Source organism: Dreissena polymorpha, chromosome 12 (genome assembly GCF_020536995.1).
Source record: "Dreissena polymorpha isolate Duluth1 chromosome 12, UMN_Dpol_1.0, whole genome shotgun sequence".
Taxonomy (NCBI): Eukaryota; Metazoa; Mollusca; class Bivalvia; order Myida; family Dreissenidae; genus Dreissena; species Dreissena polymorpha.
The window spans coordinates 14,374,221-14,399,352 of NC_068366.1; the positions used below are offsets into that span (position 1 = coordinate 14,374,221).

A 25,132-nucleotide genomic window follows, 5' to 3' on the forward strand; every position below is an offset into this window, starting at 1 on the left:
GGTGGGTAAACAGATAGATAAGTAAGAGGAATTTAATGTTTTCAATTTCCAACGCGAAAATGTGGTCTTGACGAGTGCGAGTGGAAGATTTAATGAGTAGATTAACCAACAATTACCGAAATCACCCTTATAGAAAGTGCATTTATTTCATAAACTAAAAATGTTATATAAGCAATACTTAGTATGAATTATATCACGTATATATGAAACTTAAAGGGAATAATTGTGTTTGAGTAACTTAAATAAATCAACTTTATAAATCGCTGTTCATGTCAGAAACAAGTACAAACTATTTTATGTTACTATTTTGATAAAAAAAAGGTATAGACACCACCGTTTTGTTGCTCTGCACTTTCAATTATAATGATTGACAAATGTTTCGTAAGCAATGTTTAATATTATTAATATCACTTTTGTACGTAATAACATATGGGATTTCGGTAACCGCTCGGCGGCAGAAAGCGTGTATAACTTCAGCGAAATTCCAGTTATAACGCGCTATTCGAGTCAAATCCATACGGACACAATCTTTCGCAAGTATTGTCGTAAAAAACGTGGGTAAATACCTGTGTATATGTGTTTATGTATTACTAATTTCTTTTGTTTCTCTTTTTTTCCAAAATGTTTGTGAAAAGCCCTCATCGTTCATCACTATTTTTCCTTACTTTATTCGTTATTAGCTACACATTATCTGCAAATATAAGATATTTGTACTTTTGTACTTGTTTCAAGCGTGATGCTTCGAGAATAAAATATTGAAGAAAAAAATGAACAAAAATGTATGACACAAACCCATTTCACCAGTGTTATAGGGGGTGAAAAAAGTCATTGCAAATCATTTGGAATATCGCATAATCTATAGGCAATCTATATGCAAAGGTATAACTTAAGTGTTAGCTTGTCTAGGTTTTCAAAAAGCTAAGCCACGTGATTACGTGGGCGGAACGATTATCGTCCAGGCGAGATGTCAATTGTCGTCTTCAGTGAATTAAGTATAATTTTTCAATCCCAGTATACATATTTCGAACGTTCGTGTGTGCGTCTATGAGTCCATGTTCATTTATAAGTGTAATACAATCAAAAAAAAGAGATAAGGTTCTTTAAATGATATGTTTGCACTTGCAATAATGTTTAATTTATCGTGCGATCAACATTTTTAATTTGTGTTATATTGAATGTTTTAAGTAAATCAAATTAACCACCTTGATTAAATAAGTATGATACAATAGCAGTTAGCACCTGTACAAAGCCGACTATCATTGCCGCATTTATTTTGTAACCAATCGACGGCAATCAAATTTTAATTAACTTACTGTATACAATTTACATGTATTATGCACCAGGGAACCAATCGTTCTTTATTGAAAGAAAGACAGCTGCCAATTGAACATTATGTAAAAATTACAAAAACGTTAGCTCGAACTCTCTTGGAAGCACCAAATTTGTTATTGCTTTATAATTCACATGCATTTCCGTCGGATGGCTCAAATTCATGAGAGTTGAATTATCGGATGTCGCACTGTTTTCACAGTTCAAGTCAAACTTGTCACACGTTCTTTTGTTCGTCTGGCTCTACATCGTTTCGGGTCGCATACAGCTGTTGATTGATTAGCAGCGCTTGAATAAAGGCACGCAATAATTGCAAACATGTCATAGACCCGATCGTTAATTGATTTGAGTCAAAGATGACTTTTTGTATACAATCTGGCGGATTCTGTAGATGCTCTATTAATATGGCTGGAACGTCTGTATCACAATATGTACTATATAAACTTGATGGAAGAGAAAACTGTGTATTTATACATCATGTTAGTTTAAAAAGAAAACAAGCGAATAATTAAACACGTGTCGTTTTGTTTTGTTATGAATCTGGTATGGAAATTTATTTGGACAAAACTGAGATAACCGTTTTTCGAAATGGCGGTCCGCTGCGCAAATACGAACACTGGTTTTATCGTGGAAATAAAATCAAAGTATCTTCTGTTTATAAATATTTAGGTATATTGCTAACATCAGGTCTCTCATGGTCGTCTGCCCACTCAAAACTAGTATCACAAGCTCAAAGAGCTCTATTTTCGATCAAAACATTTCAGAAACCTTTTGGCTATTTTTCAACTCCAGGCTCATTTTTTTTACTCTATGGTGAAGCCAATTCTTTGTTATGCGTCCCAAATTTGGGGCTATGAATACGTGGATTTTATTGAAACTGTTCAAAACAAATATTGCAAACATATACTACATGTTGCAAAAACCCCAAACACGTGTATGGTTCTAGGGGACTGTGGTAGATTACTTTTATGTACGACATACTTTATCAATTGTATTCGATACTGGTGTACTTAATTAACCATGCCATTACACAGATATCCAAAACATTGTCACAATATGTTAAAATCACTTGACGATGTAGGCAGAAAATGTTGGGTAACCAATGTTAAAACTCTCTTATACAAATACGGCTTTGGGTTCATAGATAAGTCAAGATGTCGGAAACATAAATAGCTTTATTAGAATATTTAGACAGCGTGTTATCGACTGCTGTACGCAAGACTGGCACGCTTCTGTTGAAAATTCGAGTAGATGTTATCACTATAGGCATTTCAAAAGTCTGTTAAATGTTGAGAAATACTTGTCATAAGTTATATTTAATTCAAATAGCGTGCAGCCATGTCCAGATTTAGATTATCAACTCATGAATTAAAAATTGAACTCGGTTGACATAGTGGTATATTGAAAGAAAACCGTATATGTAGCTATTGCCTACAAAATTTAAACACGTTAGTTATTGATTGGTCTTCACACAACTAAGCACAAAACACACGTTTTGCATTGGGCAAGGCTTGCGATCAGTTTATTGACAACACACATCCACGAATATTACATATTCGTATCATATAGCAATCAAGAACAATCGTAGTACAACCATGACAGGACAATTTTCGATCTATAAATTATATAACGAATTATAACTATAATGTGTATACATCACTTTTAGTATTGTGTCCTTAATTGGTGTTTTCAAGGCCAGGGTAAAAACCAGAGATAAAAATTCATCAGAAGCCCAATGTAAAATAACTCTGGAAAACTGTACCTGAAAACAACCAATATTAACATGTAACTAAACATTATGTAACACAAACATAACATGTCATTTGAGCCAATTTACTACTAATGCGGTTCGAATTTAAAAAAGTAAAAGTTTACTGATCAAAGTCTAGCGTAGAACTGACCAAACAATCAACACCCCGTGCAAATTCCCGCCTGTGTCCACCTGAGTGACCATCACTCACGTGACAACCACACGCATGAACGAACCGCACATATACCTGTTTTGTGCGGTGCGTTATGTTTAGACATACGTTCTGTGCTATACTCCGTAACGCACAGAACTGAAAAGTCTTCACACAACTAAGCACAAAACAAAACACGTTTTGCATTGGGCAAGGCTTGCGATAGAACAAAAACAAAGGTTAGTACGGTTTTAAATTCGAACCGCAAATCAATTATAATTTCAATTGTCTAGTGATAAAAAGCTTTTTGTCTAGAGAATCATCAATGTACTCATCTTTAGCCCTATCAGACTTCCATCGACCATGTCGCTTCAAACATCTCTAAAACACGCCCTCGGCGTTAGCTAGTCTAAATTATTACATATATATAACCAATAACTGGTTTGAACAAAAATCATTTGATTCATCTGACCAATTTTCTAATTACATATTTGTTAATAAAACGCCATATGGGAAGTTGTAGTTGTACATTTTGCAATTATAATATCCGAACCATTCGTATACATGCCAGTATTATAATGGCGTACATCAATAACAAAGTGATCAGATTTCAATTGTAGGTCATTACAATGAAACTCACTTAATTTGTTAATATTCATGATACATGTACATGCATAACCCAAAAATGATCAATCAATGAAAACAGAGGAATCTCCTTATATCAAACACAATGTTTGTATCATCTCTAATGAATGCACATGTACATGATAAATCTTTCTTGTGAGATGGTTTGAAACAAACACGCTTTGAAGCTTCTTATAATAGTTTGTTAAATCTTTCTTTGGATCATGTACACTATTAATAGAATGGATCCATTTAATACTGTAAAACACAGATGTAAAAAACGTTATTAGATTTCCTCGACCCATCAATTGAGCCATGTACATTACTACTGATATATGTTAGGCTGGCATGGCGACTACATTTTCTTCACAGTATTTGAAATGTGCACATGAAGAATTCTTTTCTTCACCGTATTGTCTGCTCTTGATTGTTCTAAGTATTTACTTAGCCATTCTGTCCGCCATCTGATCTCTTCGAAGCACATGCAAGCCCGAGCCATCTAATCGCTCCTTCAGAGTACCTCTCAAAACATTTCCTGTCAAACATATGTACTATACATCAATAACTGTATTGTGATATGCATCTTAACGCTATCTTATTTAATGATAATCTAGTGTTACCAAAACAACCTGGAATCATACAGTCTCTACCAAACTTTTTGCAATATTTCACAATGTGTCCGTATGACAAATCAACATTAGCCAATAAGGCGAACTGCCCCTTTTTGGAACAACAATGATGCATTTTGCTTTCTCCGATATCATCTTATTGATACAGATTGATACCAACCTAGTTTCTGAACTAACCAGTTTACATTGTTTCCCCATATTGAACTAAGGCACCCACTGCCTCTTTTCATTGAATCCAGTATCCACACTACATATTTAAATCTAAAGCTATTTCTTTTGACTACCATTTAATAATATAGATTTTACATTTTATTGTCTGAATACACTTTGATGTACGAATTTTGCAAAGCATTTAAAACATTTCATATAACATAACATCCGGGGACCATAGCATACTCTCTGCTCTCTTCATGGAGCATCTCTGCTCACTTCCGGGAGCAATCTACTGGGCTCTATGTCCACTTCCGGAGACCATAGCCTACAAATTCTGCTCACTTCCGGGAGCAATCTACTGGGCTCTATGTCCACTTCCGGGGACCATAGCAAACTCTTTCTGCTCACTTCCTGGAGCAATAACATACCTTTTCTAGCCGTATGCAAGGCATTTTCTTGATCATAAGAAATTTTACTTACGTCATATTGAACGACGGAATACTTATCCGGTTTATCTTGAAAACCAACTTCCGGTGGCTTAATGTATTGACTTCATATTAAATCACAATATTCATTACCTGTTTCGTTTATAAAAACACTGGCAGTGTACCTCCTTGATTTTAACAGTGTAATATAGTAATCACTTCCAGGAATAACTTATCTCTTTTCGTCAATAATCTGTTCACTTCCGGGAACAGGTTGCTCTTTTTATTAAGATCATGTACATTCCAATTTTCTCATTTTCGGGTCTCAAAGACCACGAGTACATACATTTACTCTCTTCGTCATTGGAATAAAACAAATTGAAAATAAATTTGCTTTTTTATTTTTATGAAAATCGTTAGCTTGACAGTCATTTCGCCTGTATCTACATTAAAGCTACAACTTTCTATAAAACCTCCATAAACCATAACGTGTGGTACTTGCATCAGCAAATATATTACACACACAAAACTGATTGTGTTTGAAATCTTTCCACCGTTGATTAACTGCCTAGTGCTTTCTTTCCATAATCTAAGTTTGGAAATAGCTTGCGACGTTACAATAACGGGAGCTTTCCAACTAGCTCTGGTATTTATGCAATTGTATATATGCATTGTTATCACAAACTTTATTTACAATCACACTCTGAAAGGAAATTATCTGCCCTACAAGACTAGCTATTAATTTATCTTTTAGTACTACTTTTTCTTTCGTTTGATAAATTAGATAGATCATCGAATCAATACTTTTTTCTAGCCTAGCTACTCAATTTTTAATTATGAAAAACTGCATTTTATGCATATCGATCACATGCCTGAGCCATTCTACTCTCTGAGAAGGAATCAAAATACTGTTTCTTCAGCCAGTTAACATCCAAACTCGTCTAGTCACTAGCATATAATGTTTTTTCATATTCTACACTGTGATGTATGCCAACATCACAAAAGCAAATAACTATTTTAAGTCAATTTGACGTAAGAATGCTAGTACACCTCATTTTAGTTTTAACGAGTTTTAGTAAATATATGATCGGCTGTTATCGTGCCAAATATAAGCTTATAACAACCTAACACTGCCTGCCATTCTCTTGATAGCTCAAACCACACCATTCGTGAATGTATCAATATCATGATACGCTCCTCTAATATCGAAAGAAGAACAAATAAATAAATATATGATCGGCCGTTATCGTGCCAAATATAAGCTTATAACAACCTAACACTGCCTGCTATTCTCTTGATAGCTCAAACCACACCGTTCGTGAATGTATCAATATCATGATACGCCCCTCTAATATCGAAAGTAGAACAAATAAATAAATAATAATTTTAAATATATCGAGGCCTCCCATTCTTATTAAATACGACTATAAACGTATTAACGGGCGTATTGACAACATGATAAATGTCACGTGGGTTTTCAGTCTACTAACCGACAAACTTCCGGTAACAATATATATATTTATTTATTTTTTCTATGATTTTTTCCTTTATGATAAATTTCTATTCTATGATCCTTTTGATCAATTGCTCCTTTTATCTCTTTCTGTACGTTACCGTTTTCCGACGGAAAAGGAAACATATAACCGCAATTTACTACATCTAAAATGTAACAACCATCCGAAGCCTGTTACAGTTTGGCTACATGGGCTTTCGTTCTTTTTTTCCGGCGAGCTTCTAGCATCAATTTCTATACTATGATCCTTTTGATCCAGTTTTATAATAAGATCCTTTTGATACATTGAGACAGATCTTTTTGTACGTTGCCGTTTTCCGACGGAAAAAAATAAACTTATAACCGCCATTTACTACATCGAAAATGTACTTACTATCAGTAGTCTCCTGCTACTTAACCGCGTGGGCCTTCCTTCAACTTACCGGCGAACTATACATGGATCCTTTTGATCACGTTCGACTTTAGGAACTTTCTGTACGTTACGTTTTCCGACGAACACGAAACTACCCATTTTCTGATAACGGGGTTCTATACATAATTAACTTAACTTATTGGTCGAGCTGTTTGCTGAACATCCAGCTGCTCCTCTCCGATGACCCGGTTCGCCACATGCGAAACATAGTCCTGTGCGTCTCAATGGTAATTGAGTTTTAGCCCCTTGTGTTGCGATGTTAGATGAAGCTTCCGGCTTCTGATATGACCCGTCAAGAGCGCCGCGTGGCGTTGTTTCCGCCTTTTTATATGCCATCGCCTCTACCTTGTATTTTTCTGCAAATAACATTACGTCATCAGACTCGCAAAACATTTACACATATACATATAGAATGTATACAACACCACAAAGAATAGCAATTTATTCCCCGGTAAGTTCGAAAGCTTTTGTCGTGTTCTACCATTAATGACCTGTGAATTTTCGGTCGCGTGCCATCAATATTTTTATTTGTAAATTGATCGGATTCTCTTGTGCTCAAATTGTTACTTGAACTATACATCGTTTCAACTCTGTTACTACTTCGTAACACTCGATACTATGCTCGAGATTCAGTATAACGGATTTAACAGATTTACGTTTCTTTTAGCACTTATCTTTTCTATGATGCGTTCCAAATCTTGCAGCATGGACACCCTGTGTTCTGCTTAGGTCGACAACACGATGTAGGATTTGTACACGAAGACAAGTTTACTGATCGAAGTCTAGCGTAGAACTGACCAAACAATCAACACCCCGTGCAAATTCCCGCCTGTGTCCACCTGAGTGACCATCACTCACGTGACAACCACACGCATGAACGAACCGCACATATACCTGTTTTGTGCGGTGCGTTATGTTTAGACATACGTTCTGTGCTATACTCCGTAACGCACAGAACTGAAAATGAATTTCATGCCTTTTTTAAATGTCATAAATATGATGATGTTAGAATTTATATTTGTTTAACTGGTATACACATGGTACTGATCCTCAAGATTTCTATGTACTGATGTCTTCTCAGGATGCTGATATTGTTAGGAAAATCTCTCTTTATGTGTACCACTTGATGTTATTGATATCTCATGAACATTGAGCTTGACACAACTTTTTTTGCGAAAACGGGTCTTATGTCTTAGGAGTTCCGAGTTCCAACTTGTTTTCTTTTATTTCATAATCTTTGTAATTGTTATCAAGACATTTCTTTTTCATTTATACCAATACTGTTGTCATGTTATTGGACGTGCTTTTAAAACTGAGCCACGTATTGAGAAAACGGGTATTATATCTTAGGAGTTCCGAGTTCCAACTTGTTCTCTTATTTTTCATAATCTTTGTAATTGTTATCTAGACTTTTTTTTCATTTATGCGAATACTTTCGTCATATTATTGGACGTGCTTTTAAAACTGAGCCACGTATTGCGAAAACGGATCTTATGTCTTAGGAGTTCCGAAAAGCCTGCCATTCGCCTTTCGAAATGTAAAATTACACAACTTTTGAAACTGTATTATTAATTTTGATGTTATTGTGTTATATATCATGGGCACAACTCTTAAATTGTATTGTATTATGCCATTATGCTATGTATTATGGGCCGGAGGCCTTGATTTATTCAATTAACTGTTCTGTTCTGTTTAATATAAAATTTACCCGTAAATGTGCTACGTTAAAACGGGTTTATATAATATATATTTATAATATGATATTTGTTTGATTATATTTGAAATTGTTAAATATTGATTAAATATTGATTAATAAATAATCTCAACTTCAATCCAATCGAATCGAATCGTAACGAACAGAATTAATTAACGTCCGGGAAAACACCTCATTGAAAAGATCAGTCAGTACCTTATTGACAAATTTGGCTAAAACGTGCAATTTTCGCACAAATATGCACATTACAATTATTTGAATTTGAAATCAACATGTGTTATTATTACAAGCATCGCGCAATTTGATAAAAAAGCGAAAACCGTGAGTTTAAACGGAAAAGGAGATTTAATGAAAACAGAAATGCACGTGTTAATACATGTGCAAAAGGATCTACTTTTAATCTTTTTAAATGGTTACTTTGGCCTCTCCCATCCTATGAACGCGTATAAGCGATATATAAAAGATATGATATGTTTTCTTCATTGAATTAAATGCGACGTTACATCGCAGTTTCACGATTTTGCGAGTATCTCAGAATTGATCAAGCACTAATTCATACAAATATGAACATATGCCTCCTTCATTTTATACCATCGTTATTTCAAAACATAGTTAAGTGACATTCTAAATTCATTTTACTACGATGAACTGTGATTATTCAGTATTGTAAAAGAATCAACATAATGACAAATAAATGAGACAAATGAGGAACACACATGACGTTTATGGCACTTTGTTATAAACATCTAAGTTGACAAAAATGTGTCATTAGTTGAACAGCTTCAGTTTAATGATACTGTAGTAGACCTCATTATCTTGATGCAGTTGGTTTCATTTCACTAACCAACATCACATATCAAAATTGGATCAATTAGAGTATGATCACTTCAAATCTACTCATCGAGCAATATGAAAAAAAGATTTTATATAAACGTGCTGATACATCTTGCCATCAGTTGTTATGAAAATTCGATTCATGTGTACATATCAAGTGTCTAAATGTTTCTAGTAAGGGATTTTACACATGTTTGTTTTTGCTAAGTGAACGCGTCATAATGTGTAGCTATGTTGTATTAGTGTGTTTTAATGTTTGTTAAGTAATGTCTTGTAAACACATGTTTGTGAATATTGTTGATTCATTTCCATCCGTTAACAGAAGTAACCTCACTTTTATATCGATTATGATTATATAAATACAATGCGTTTTGTTTTAATATGGTCACTCAAGTTATCGATATGAAAAAATACACTTTGTCAAAGATCGATGTTTTCACGATTATATTTTATATTCACTTAAAATAATTTACTTTTCCTGCATCCATTTTTTCTTTCAGTTTCACACACGTTTTGAAAAGTATCGAAAGTGTCGCGTCTTGTATGAAGCAAAGTAATTGCATCAAATGTATTGAATGTATCTGACACTGTGCTGAGACTAAGAAATGAATCATGATTCGTACATGTGCCAATAAATAAAACATATCCAAACAAAAAGTAATGCACTTAATCAATATTCATATCTAAACGAGCATTTATATCATATTGAACATATGAAAACTATTTGAAAAGTTAACCATTATTCTAATAAAAAAATCGGATAATTGTTATCTTTAACAAATGTTCGTGTGGCATGTCATTAGCACATTAACGACTAGGTATTTGATTTCCATGAAGCTATTAGCCAGTATCATCGGGCATTGTCAATGATAAATATGTCCGATGGGTTTGCTTTAATCGTGTGTACTTAACTGAAATTACTAGAGGAAAACATTTACATGCATTAACAACTATTTGAAAGGGCGCCTCGAAGTTAGAGTTCTGGTGCTCTGGTAAGCATACCAAGTAATTTAACTTGAATACAATTGTAGTGCATTGTCTTTAATCTCAGTAAAACGCGGAGATGATACGGTCTTATTGAAGGTTCAAACACGACCCGATCATATGCTTATCATCATTAGATATTTAAAAACAAATACATTTCTATATCAGAATTTACTTGATATTCTATTTAATTACGGGTTGAAACTGTAAAATACAATCTCATTTTTTTCGTTTGCAAATGCTGTATACTATGGCAATTGGTAATGTCAGTATACATTAAACGACCATTTGTTGGTGATAACATGTTTCGGAATATAACGTGTTAAAAAAAGTCATTGGAATCTGAACTCCTATCACTTGCGTACATACTATTTAACGAGTATAACTCGCGAGATGTGTGGCAAATTTTTAGTGATTATGTTTGGAAGAAGCAGCAGAAGCAGCCATGGTAGCTACAGCAGTAGTTCTAGTATAAACAGACTAACAATGACGAATGTAGCACTTTGGGAACATTAAACAACAATATACAAACACTTGACAAAAAACTACGGATAGGCGGATTCAAACAGACAGAGACGCACGCCGAAGCCGGAGCAGCATCGAGGCAACTACAAACATCACCATCAATGATCATAAATAAGAAACATGCATGATAATTACACGAACTATGTTCAAAATGCATCATTGCTTTGATAGAGACATTTGGTGCCGTATCGAACGTATTGTAATAATTCAGACGAATTCGTCAAATGACTCGCATTTGTTTCTGTTAAATGCTCTCTTCAAACAAAAACACAATCTTGGCTTCACTTCCCTTCGTGTATAAACACAGAACTCTAATAAATTGTTCGTTGCAAACACAATTTGAAAGATAATTATAACATGAAAAAAAAGTCCAATGGAAGTATCCATTACTCGCAAGTAACCAAAAAAATTGACATGACTAGGGCCCACATCAGTCTGTACTTTGAGCTGAGGACTATACATTCGTACTTCCAGATGGTCTTGAGGTTTGTGATTTAATTGACCTTCCAAAAATATTCAATGATAAAAACGTACGTCGGTTGATTCCCCCTTATTTCCGCAATACTGAATCACCACTTATTTGCTACAAATATAGTAAACCTGTAAGAAGTATCGTTTTTAATTATAATTCTATTTCCACAGATATTAATGTAATAAGAAATTGTCCTACATCATGTGACTGTTCTAGTTCCAAATATATATATGGTCCAGTTGGACATGTTATTACTGGGGACCTTAATTTCATTCAAAATAAAAACCTTAGCAATTTACTACGCAGAGGCCCTTAGTATAGATTGCCTATTCCTGTTGATTTTGATGACTGCATTAAGAAAATCGTAGCATCCTTACAGGATTATTGCACTAAATGGTGCAGGAAAGAAAATGCTGAAATTACTGAACTCAATGATTGGAAAACAAAAATATTTAGTATGGCGATGAATAAAATATATTTTTATGATACAAATCCTTTGGCCTTACCACATTCACCTAAATTTAATAGACAAAATCTTTGTAAATTGCTCGAAGACTTAAAATCTAAATTCGGCATAGTTCCTGCTGATAAGGCTGCTAATAATGTAATTATAATACGACGAGTGTTTTATGTTCAAACTATTTCACAAGAACTTTCACAAACTACACCATATTGTGATTACAATAAGCAACCTAATGAAATTATTGTCGACCATATTGCCGAATGCAAAAAATTAAATGTAATTATCAATATTACTGACAGGAAATTGCCATCACTTTACTGGATACCTAAATTACATAAAACGCCATATAAAAGTCGTTTTATCGCTAATTCAGTGTCTTGTACCACCAAGCAATTATCAGTGTATCTTACTTCTGCATTGAGTGCTATTAGATACCATATAGCTAAATATTGTAATAAAGTTTATGAAAATAGTAATATTAACCTATTTTGGTCAATACAAAACTCCTAAGAAATTATTGATAAAATTGAAAAGAAAAAATATAAGGTGTCACAAGTAAGCACTTATGATTTTTCTACATTATATACAACGATTCCTCACGCTTTAATAAAATCCAAACTTGTTTCTTTGATTGAAAAATCTTTTGCTAGAGAGAAGTGTTCATATCTAGCTTTAAACACTAAAACAGCTTTTTTATTAATCAGATATTAGAAAATTACATCAATTGGACTGGTCTTGACTTTTGTACAGCACTTACTTTTCTTCTGGATAACTTGTTTGTTGAATTTAATGGTACAATATTTAAACAAAGTATTGGCGTTCCTATGGGTACTAATTGTGCCCCACTTATAGCTGATCTTTTTTTTTATATTGTTATAAAAGCGAATTTATGTTAGAATTATCTAAAACTAAATAACTAGATTTGATTCAATGTTTTAACCTTACCAGTAGATACATTGATGACATACTTAATTTAGATAATCCATTATTTGAACAATATATTCACAAAATCTACCCAAACGAACTAGTCTTAAATAGATCGTCTCAATCCAATACAGACGCTGCGTATTTAGACTTACATCTTACTATTAATAATAATATGATTTAAACTAGTTTATACGACAAACGGGTCGACTTTAACTTTGATATTGTGAATTTTCCGTTCCTAGATGGCAACATCCCTAAAGGTCCTTCCTATGGTATTTACATTTCACAGTTGGTACCTTATGCCAGAGCATGTTCATGTATTAAAGATTTTAATGATTGTAATCTTATATTAACAAAGAAATTGCTAAAACAAGGCTTTTTGTATCATAACCTGAGAAGTAAATTCGCTAAATTTCACTCAAAGTATGTTGTTTCAATTTCGAAATATAATGTTTCTTTAAAATGGCATTTAAAAAATGGAATTTCCCATCCATCATTTTATGGAGATGTTTTGAAGCGTGTCCGCAAATTAAAATATGTTAAAGGAAATGTTCATATTAAACTTTTTAATTTAATTAACTCGTTTTTATCAAAAGGATATGATGCTGATGTACTTAAAAACACGTGCTTGATGGTTTTCGATTCACTATATCTTTCTTCTCTTAAAAGTTGGAATCATTAAGTGATATTATTGGCATTTGTCTCTGTTGAACATAATTGTGTCTTTGTGTCGTAGGAACAAATCTACTTGATAAACTACATTTAGACTCACATCGTACATTGAATCATGAATTTCACAGGCGTCTGTTTATTATACAATTTAAATATACATAAATTAATAAATACAATAAATAAAACGACACATAACTCCAAAAAGTTAACCTCATTTTTTACAATTTCATTTATATCACAAACACCGCGGGCGCCAGTCTAAAGCACATGGCATAAATCATGAAGTTGTTTCCTGTGGCTGCAGGTTTTTACATGACAATAGTTCTATTGTGAATTCGCACTGGAGAATCGTTAACGCATATATGTATACACCCCTGAAGAAGTCATACGACCCACTTTCACTGTTGTAATCTTCGTGCATAGGTCATTGGTTTTATATCGTTCAATTTTCATTTCATTTCATCTCTGATAGGTGTTTCTTGTTAGATTTATTTTTTTAGCAATCGCATAAACAACAAAGGTATGTAATATGGATCCTTTACACCCATTATTGCTCCTTCTTCCTGTATTTGCGCGATGATGATCTGAAATATTAACTTTATGACGCTATATTTTTAAATCTTTTTCTATAAAGAAGGAATGTAGTAGATACTTGTTAGTAGTTTCATTTCATCGTGCCTCAAAAAATTGTAACTCTCTTGCTCTGGTATCTTTCCTACCATTGAGTAATTAAATGATAATTAAATTGAATGCGTTTTAATTCCCTTTTATTATTGTTTAATTTGAGTTACAATGCTATGAGGTTAATTTTTATTTACAATTAAATGTAACATGAATATTGCTGGGCCAAGTGTGAGGTTGAGCGCTCTAAAACCGGTTTAAACCCCCAATGCTTTGCATTGACTGTTCCAAGGCGGTGACCCCAGCTTTATTCTTATTTGTGTTTATGTTGTTTTGTATTGTGCTGCTTTGTACTGTTTGGGCAATTGGTCACTTGCCTTATATAAAGGACCAACTGATTGTTTATGATAATAATTCAATACTGCTCCAGTAGCTGGAGTTTCACTTCTTTGTATTTATATTGTGAGCGCTACTGTGGTTTGTGCGAGTATGGGGAGTATTATAAGCTTGGATCCTTCATATGTTACTATTGCCCTCATGTGTTTGAAGCTGCTAACGATTTCTAGCTTCTCGTCATATACCCTGATATCAGGTAGCATTCCGTTGGTGTTGTTGATCTCTAGTTTGGTCTTCTCTGCACTGATCTTCATGCCGAAGGCTGTGCACGTTTTACTAGTATCCAATCGCTCCACTAGGTTCTTTAACTCCTTTGCTTACGGCTAGGTCATATATATCATTGAATAAACGTTAGTTTTGTATTGTTCTGTCGCCAATGCTGGATGTTCCCTCGTGGTTGCACATGTGTCAAATGGCCTTGGCAGGTTGGCGTTGATGTTGTACCGCCTAATAGTGGCCCATTCCTCTGTATTCCGGATCTGTTGCAAATTGTCAGTTAAGCGCAATTGATTGTTCGCTCTCATCGGATGTTGTCAACTCCTGCCGACTTCCCCTTCGTATGCAATCTCGTTTTTGCTTTACTTCTTCACGAAAAATGGGTGGTAGTCGTTGTTAGTTAATGGATAGGCATCTGTGACTCCTGTGGTGTTGTAGTTGTGCAGTTGTACTCAGTATTCTGTGCATCGCCTAAGCATATGTTGTCATGGATTGTGGTGGTTCGCCCCTGCTTACTGCTAGTTAGATCTTTCACCAGCTGATATTATTACTCGCTGTTGTTGTGATTCAGCTTTTCATCAATATCCTGGTCATGTTCTTCAAAACACGTTTGCTCTTCGTTTTTCATGCTTTTCTTGATTTCTTGGTTTATTGCTTTGTAATGTTTGGCTTTGTGTCGCTGTTCTTAGTCTTCAGTTTTTCGAACAATTTAATTCCTCACCATGGCCCAAAGACATGAGTCATTACCAATATGAATTAAACAATGTGGTATTATAACGACGTAAGGATTTGACCTATTTTTGTGTGATTTCTATGCGCAGTGTTAATTACAGGCAAAGCGTGGTGCAAGTTGTAATGCATCAATGTTGAATTTTCTCATAATGTGTAATGTAGGGCCATTTTAAGGTGGCATAGATGTATTTTCTAAAACACCAAATACAAAGACCAAAAACACAGTTGTATATGTATTCTGCAAAGAAACTTTTCACAAAACATTATCACTGTTTTCTTTTGATTTGATGGAGAAAAAAATCGTTCAATTTATTTCATAATCTGTCCCTATTTTACAGTCCCTGAACGTCATATGTTTTGTAATAGACACTAATTTACTTTGAACATCTTATCGTTATTTACTTAACCGTACAAATACACTGTTTCAGAAAGACCCATAGCATTCTTAAAACCCCTAACAGGATTTCTACTATGACTAACCTAGAACTTGTTTCTTTTAGTAAAAAGTCCCAAAGTGAATTCTTAAGGTCCACATTTCTCCCTTAATGACCCTTTAATATCCTAAAACCTACCATGCTACATGTACCTGTCTCACTTGCTAACGGCTATCATGCTTATGGCTAACTGGCGGACAAAAACAAAGCGAACGATGATTAATCGTGCTTACATAAAGATAACGACTGTCTAGCATTTTAATTACACTTATTAACATTTGGTTTTAGTTTACTACATATCATATGCATTCTAAATATGGGCTTAATGAAAGTTTATAAACAATATTGAAGTATGCAAGTGACAAACACCTTTTTAACACTTTGTTATTATATAAACGTACATAAAATGATAAAATCTTACAATATATAGGAACGCAATCTGTACAAATTATAAGCATTGTATACGTGTATAAAAATCGGTTGAACTGGTGCATTGAATGCCCAAAGCGCGAATTACGTGTCGCAAACGCAGCGAACACACAACAAAAATACAGAGACAAAGCTCTTAATTGTTCTATGAAAACATTTTAGATGTATAAACTACACCGTAAAAAAGAAACCTACTGAGATCGCAAAGACAAAATAACACTACGGCAATACAAGCTGATAAAGAATAGAATGTGTGCATGTAAACAATTAAAATATTCATGTACATGTATTTAATTCAACGTTGTTGAGTTGCAAAACGACTTAGGTCCGATATCAGATAAGCAATTTAGGGCAAAACATAAACATCACAAATTAACAGTAAGAAATGGTCTATATTATTGACACGTTTGCCTTGAAACGGTAAAATTCGTGATACACGTTGCATTGATATAAACGACCAAACATCGAGCCAGCTTGCATGTAAGACACTCATTATAGACATTAACACGTGTAAAACAATACATAAAGTCATTTGAACGGAAGTTCTTCTACTATTGCAGCAGAGAAAAATTAGCCAAACCTCTTATCGGAAACGGAATGTTTTCCGTATCAGTCATTTTAACGTCTCATTAATAGATATATAACCGCGTGTCACGTTACACGGGCATCTGTGTCTGCAGTTCAGTTACAATTAGGAAACTTGAGAATAAAACATTGTCCTACGAAAATAAGGTTTATCTCGAAAATCGGCCGCTAATTGTAATAGGATACACTTTGCGAAAAAAATGTACATGTATAAACTAAATCATATGCTTACAAATATTTTGTATGGATTAATAGATATTTTGCAACTTAAAGTTACAACATTTTAGACAAAACTTGTTTCAATATAGATGACGAACGTCAGTGAACCGAACTTTCGGCAGCTAAAGAAAACATCGGGCCAAGTATTTTTCATAAATATTTTCCAACAAACTTATAAAATATGCATGTTTGCGAGGACAAATAATCAGTTATAAAGTTATCTGAAATTATTATCTTTATACAGAAATAAATATATACAATTTATGTGTAAAATAACAAGTATTGAATACAAATGTAATAATATAATTTAGCTCGATGATCATTCAATTGTTAAAGCTGATATATACGATTTTTATATGTGCTGAATTGTAAAATATTGATACAAATATGTTATAATAACACACAATATGCAAGAAAAATGATACATTTAAGACGAATTTCATAAAATACAGCAAATACAAATTAGCGCCCCGAGCCGATTATGACGAAGATAATTCGTAATTATTTTCCTACAATAACCGATGCATTCGTCTTTTTAGTAAGTGTTCGTGTGTCGTATGAATCGATATCGCTGCAGGAATTTCAAATGAACCGTTAGACTAAATTTAGATTCACATCGTACATGCATGATATACATGCTGGCGAATTCGGCTGTACAGCCTTTTTCGATTTCAGAATTAAATATCTGGCTTGTTTAGCATTTTTCGACACATGTTCTTCTTAACTTTTATTTTAGTTTATATTGAAATATATGTATAATAAGTTTTTACACATTTTATATTAATAAATAAATATTTGACAAGATCGTATATACCCGCTTTAATTATAAAATGCCGCATTGATATCTGGTTTGAAAACAATTATTACATGCCACGGTGTTTTCATGTATGGATAAAGCCAACTTATTTAACACAATATGTGGATTTGGTCAAAACTAAATATTGATAGAGTTATAAATGCGTAAAAAATGATATGTAATGCAACCTAATGCGTTTAATGATGTTATTTAATTATTTTCAATCATTTTATTATGATGTACTTGCTTGTATATAGGTGCTAGTAGATCTACTTGTAATACGTTGTAGAATCAAAGTACTGACAGTACTGGTGTGACGATGCTTTTGAAGAGGATGGATATAAAACATCAATTTAAGTCTATCTATATCACCACAATTGTGTATGTTGATACGAACATTTGGGTACGATAAAAAATTTGGGTACGAAAATTTTGGTTACGAAAAAAAATTTGGTACGAAAAAGTTTTGCGTACGAAATATTTTTGGTACGAAAAAAGTTTAGGGGTACGGGGAAGTAGTACCCGTGGGTAACTTGACCCATTGAGCGAAACTGGGAGGCGGATCACATTCCTGTTCATTAAGTATGGCAATACCTTCATGATGATTCTCGAAAGTAGGTATGAGCACATAGCCGGACCATGTGAGCTCAATCGTATGAGCACTTGACTATCCGAGTTCGCCCACGAACATATGGATAAGTTAACTAATAGCGAAATGACCGTATACATGTATATGCTGAAATCTAACAATCGAACGAAATATCAAACATGGTATGTACACTTAGGTGGTTGTGTAATTTCTGTTAGAATATCGTATTCAATATGTAAATTTTAAATGATTGTGTCCGCACTTGAGTTTGTTGCCTTGTTTGAGTCTATACGCGCCTAGGCTGCACCCAGTCTGTTTATTTGTGTTTTCCAAGGTAATGAGTTACCTCCGGGCTGAGGCTGCATAATGTTGGAACCCGGAGTGTGTCCAGCACTCCTACCTAATAAGATTAGATTGACGACAGTTGGGACGAATTTTGAATGATAGCTGCAATTTCCATCTATTTGTTTTGTACTGAAATACTTTTTAATTTTTTATATGGTCAAATTCTGCGGGCGGGGGATGAGATTATCCGGAAAAAAACACCTGTCCGGAATGGTGACCACAAAACAGACAAAATATAACATTGCGCCGGGAGCGGGAATCGAACCGGTGTCGTAAAGGTGAAAAAGCTAACGTCCTTACCACTGCGCTAGCGGGACGGACATTTACACTATGTTGTTATATCTATATATATCATAGCAGTGCAGCGTTTACAATATGCAGGTTCGAAATTGTTCGCATTCTTTAGTTTTGTGATCACGTAAAAAGTTAATATTACATGCTTTATTCGCAATGTATTTACTAAATCGAGAACAAATATCAAACAAAATAGAGAAAAGATATAGTTGTTTCATTGGTCCATAAAAATAAAATGGATGTAAAATTACTAATTTTAAATTAACGTTCTGATACACTTATTGAATCTGTTTCCCCAAGATATGCTGTTCTATTAATATTTACCTTTATCAACACGAACGACAACTCTGCTATGAGAATGTTATCAATGAAAATCAACGAGCAATCTCCTACACAGTGGCGAATGCCAAGGGAAGTAACTGAAAAATCGAGTTATCTCAATCGGACTGGCTCGGTCTTTTACATAGGTTCCCATTGTGAAGATTTTTTTTACTGGTTATCAAACCTTAGACGACGCTGTTCGTCAAAAAACAGATGTTCTGCAGGTGCCAACAAGGCAGTTTCTACGTAACTCCAGTATTTTAAAAATTGTAAACTTTAAGTAACACTGACTTCGGAAAATTGTATAACTTTTTCTTGTATGATTTACATAAATTCGCGGAACTGACCGACTGTGCGTCACATGGGAAATTTTTTGTAAATACTACCCTACTATAATAACTGGGATGCTGGCGGTTGCAAACAACTTATATTGTGTTTCACTTTACGGGTTGTACACTGCAATTATTTGTCTTCGTATAAATAAATTATTATTGCAACGTTTATTTCGACTCCTGTCATATTTGAAAACTTATGGGACACGCATAACACTTAAATTAACGGATATCTGAACGTGTCAGTTAATCGCATAATGAAACCTGTGTACCTCAACGAGAGGTGCATAACCATATAACACGATATATTGACGTATTGACATACGGGAAAGGGTATTCAATTTACGTATTTTAAATGTGTTCTATATTATACGTATGTGCTTAACACACAACTCTATTATAAATATCTATATCTAATCTACATGCATCTAAAACGATGGTCGTAACAGTTATTTGATTAGATTGAAAGTGTCCATACACGAACTGACAGAACAGCAGGCAGTTCCGTTTTATTAAAAAGGTTTCTCTATCATATGATTGGCTAAATGACACTTTAGCGAGTTACTTTTAAGAGATAACGCCACGCTGTGCCGTTCATTATTGTGCACGCATGACCTAATACTTAATTATAAGACAGTACTCAGTATTGCGTTTACACACCAACAATCTTTATAAAAATCATAACGCTACCATAGCATTGAAGTTTTGTTCTTATTCATAATACAATTGTTCTAACAGAATATGTCAAACACAATGGGTTCAATATCAACTAAAAAAAATAAGATGTGCAACATTCCTTGAATCCTATACATAATTCTTGCTTAACTTTGTATGATAAAACTATTATTGAAATTTATGTTCCCTGAATTATTTTCATACATACATTGTATTTAGAATCCATATATATAGCATGCATGTAATAATAATTTCAAGGGACATGTCAGTAAATTGAACGTTGCACTATCGAATGTCATTATTAAGTAATAATTAATAATTACATCCCTTAGTTTTATATCTGCCAAGCAAATAATATGGACATTCGTAATTGACAATCTTAGTTAATATTCAAATAAGTGATGATTTATTAAGCATTCGATAGTATTCGATATTTCAGAATATATGTATAAAATCCTTTTTTATAAATTTGGTTTGTTTATGTGTTAATCAAAAGCATGTGAGATTGCTTGGTGGTGGGGCTTCATCTGTACTTTTATTTCCCCAAAGCACGTAAACATGCACAATTTGAATATTTTAAACTAAAATATAAATGGTTTGACATTGCACTTTTAATTCAAAATTCGACTCAACTTTCGTGAGTGTAATAAGCACATTTGAAGGTGGGATGCACTCTTGGTCCGGTGAGTTCAACGGTTGCTACACACGCTCGACCTAGGCTACCCGAGATCAATCACAGCCGCTACAGATTCATTTGAATTGGGTAGGTGGTGGACAACATACCGCATAAAATTGGTTTCCCCCCCCCCCCCCCCCCCAACAGCACAAGACCATAACTCAACTGAAAATATTCAACTTGCAGGTATAATTCTAAATTCTTTCTAACTTTTAAGACGCTTATTAATTATTAGGTAAGAGTGATGTTGACACACGTGCACGAAAGGATCTCATTAACTTCACACACGTTGGTTGATACACGTTAATTTAGAAGGAATAAATTATCTGGAATCTTCGTAAAATGCTAATGGCCTTCGAAATGTTCGTGTCTTGCCATTCACTTAGGTGGCGCTCGGTTCGACTGTATATACTGTGAAATAATTTATTTTCGCCAGCACGAAATATCGTCATTTTTATTAAAATGACGTTTTCGTCAGCAAACCTGCAAAACGGCAGTTTGGTCCGCACATAAAGGCAGTGATGAAGACGCAGCGGGACCTGTTATTGAACTCTAACGTAAACACACGCAAGCTAGTCAAATCTAATGCACATGCATGTAAAACAGTTATCACAATTTTAGGAATAGTTCTTGAACAGTTGGCTGCTCACTTAAGATTAAACGTTTCAACGGTACTGCCCAGGCTTAAGAGGTCCCATTTACATTTTGGAGGTCTTAGCATGTTAGACGGTAAAGTAACTGATTGCATAAAGTCACGGGAAGATGTGTTAAGACGTAGCTGACGTTCTACCGAGGGCATGTATACGAAACGTCACAGCTTCATTGAAGTCAGTTTATACCAGAATACCTTTTAGGGCCAGAAACCTCAACTAGGTGGTGGAATGCGTCGTTGAAGCCGAGAGATTCGCGTAGACATGGTAGATGCTTGTCAGCTTTATGGAAGCCACGAGCCTCATTCAGGCATAGATTGGCTTTATTGAAGTCATAAGCCTCCGGTTTATTGAAGTTAATGATATATATTATTTCTGTTCTTACTTCTTTCTTGTGTTACACGATCAAACACACGACACTACATAAACTAGCGTATGACCTTATTCAACACCTGTGAAGATCACTGATGAAAAAGGATACACCACAAAATAATAACTCGAAATCGATATGCAAAGGTCAAAGTGACTTAATAGCAAACTACTAAACTCTTTTTCCATACACAGTTCCACGCTGAATATCATTAAGATAGTCAATTAAAACCCAATAAAATAATACAACCAGTGATTATTACAAATAAAAAACTCATTTTGTAATGTTTATTTTAACAAATATGAACATACTTCTATTTGAATATTCCTAAAACTGATAATATGCTTTCTAAACGGAATACTGTGCTTACAATTTTCAGTTACAACGACGCCAGTTATATACGTTGATGATGCCAATATTAAAAAGGAAAGCGATACAAAGTGTCTACCGCTCTGGAAAGCGAAAGGTACAAACCCATCAAAAAACAAAACGTCCAAGTACCACGCCAGCTAAACACACAAAACAATGAAATATACGTGAAATATAAGTGTACTGAAAAACAAAAAGATGCGATAGTATTAAAAGATTGAAGATTGAAGATTCAAAAACACTACAAATGTTCGGAATACATGAAGAGATTTGGAATGCCTGAAACGAGCTTAGAAGATGTATATCCGTGGATAATTGTTTAATTGCAATTAAATATTAACTGTTTATTGTATACAATGATATTTTACGCGATTTGCCATAACGATACTGATTTATGTAATTAAACTTTGATGTGACACAAGTTGGAGGACCTACTTGGAAACAGGTTATGTAGTTTTTGAATATATAATTATCGCAAAAAGTAAACATGTAATGGATGATAAGATGTGTGCAAATGCAATAAACTATGTGATTTCAGAACAAGTTATCAATATATACAGGTATTTAATTTCTATTGTATAATTATGTGAATACATATTATCTAAGACTGTTGTAATTAGAAAATTAGGTATTTGTTCACCTAAAAAGGTTATTCCGTTTGTTCCTAACATCGCCTGCTCACCTTAGGTAATGTTAATGGGTCCAATTCATAACGAATTCATTCCGACCCAAATGAATTTTTATCCGATATGTAAGTGCTGAGTACACGTGTAAATGCATGAAGAGACATTGAGGGAAGAAATGACGGAACACAGATAATGGCGTGTTTAATCCTCTTGAAAATATGTGAATTGATTCATTTGGTCGGCAGGTTTTTGTAGAGCATTATTATAATTCATAAAGTAACGCAATTAAGACGCGTAGGCTTATATTGCACCACAAAACATGCCATAAAATTATAATATTGAAGTACATGTTTAAACTTTGTTAAAGATGGGTAGGTATTTCGTGTGAAACCCTTTTACATAGGAAAAAGCTGTTTGTTATTTGAAAATTAGGTTAAAAAATGAGCTCCAAAAAGGGGGTTTAACCATTTTAATTATGTATTTAATGAATAAATAGACATAAACATGCAACGAGATAATAAAATAATCGTGATTTATTATATATTTTACAGTAAACATGCACACATAGTGTTTATTATACGATAAAATGATATTCGAACATTCAAAATCTCGAAGTTCAAGAACTTAAACAACACATTTTAAGATGGTTTTGCTTCAATAACTTTTTATTCCGACGTATAAGGTATTGAAACAAAAAACCAAGGGGAGCAAATACAGCGTAGAGCCGAAAGGACGTTTGCATTTAAAAGAAATATAAATATAAAGTGGCTTACAGGTTGAAAATATCCGCTACTCCTTCATGTCAAAACAGCGCCATCATGTTCGTAAATTTCAACTAACCTCAGGTACACCCAGTAAGCTCCATGCTAAGTAGATCCTCCCGCTGATATACCGGTAGGTTCCAATAACAAAGCCAACATAGGCACCAAACATGTAAAGCCAAATAGGTTCGTGCAGGACGGATTATTTAAGTAATAAAAAACTGCAAAATCAACGATAAAAAGCCCACGTGGATCCCACCAAAAAACAAATATATTAATTAAACATGGGGAATCTCATATGAATACCGCCAAAAAGGATCACGTGAATCCCAGCGTGCAGCATCCTAAACATTACTCGAATGATCAATACAATATAACCCCATCTAAATAGCCGAAATATATCCGCAATATGTACGCTCATTTAATTTATAGCAAGTCACCAAAGGTAGGTCCGTGATGAGTTGTATCTGGGATAATAAAGCAAGTGGGTCGATGGCGGATCCTAATGCGTTTTTTCCCAATCAAGCGAGTTTTTATATTTTCAAATAGCACAGACCACAAGTTACCCAACATAAATACAAGCCTGAAAGCTAGTCTAGGTCACCAACATGCTCATCCATACGAGTCAACGATATAACCCCCATATGGATCCCACCGAAAGCGCCCATATGAATGACAAATAAGAAAACTCATAAAGGTCCCAGCAACAATGTTCACATGGGTCCCTGGCAACTACGTAATTGTGTTCGCTGTATTCATAGCGACCGAGTTAAAAATATAATTATGCGTTATAAAAGCTTCATTGACCAGATATGTTTGACATCACAGACAATTTCGCTTATTCAAAAAATGCTTTGTCACTCCCACAATGTTATAAATAAGCATAATTGTGATTTCCTCTTTCCCATACGCACACAAAAGAAACAAGAAATATACTCGTAATTATAGATAATCCCAGAATCGATAAATTGACCGCCGCCATATTGGCTTTCATGTGACCCCGCCGTCATCTTGGTACTGAAGAATTTGACAAATAACAGCGTTCTACATGGGTAACATGTAGAACTTATCTGTCAGATTCTTCGCGTAATGTTAAAGGCCGAATTTGCTGTATTTTTT

The 25,132-nt window shown here is 34.1% G+C and overlaps 1 long non-coding RNA gene across 1 annotated transcript; it reads right to left on the bottom strand.

Annotated features, from left to right (window-relative positions):
* Window positions 1-2,835: 2,835 nt before the first annotated feature.
* LOC127853925 (uncharacterized) lies at window positions 2,836-7,944 on the bottom strand. Its single transcript, XR_008036791.1, has 2 exons — window positions 6,335-7,944; window positions 2,836-6,185 (listed from the first exon to the last, which is right to left on the bottom strand). It is a non-coding gene; the product is annotated as an uncharacterized LOC127853925 (long non-coding RNA).
* Between the last annotated feature and the right edge of the window lie 17,188 nt (window positions 7,945-25,132).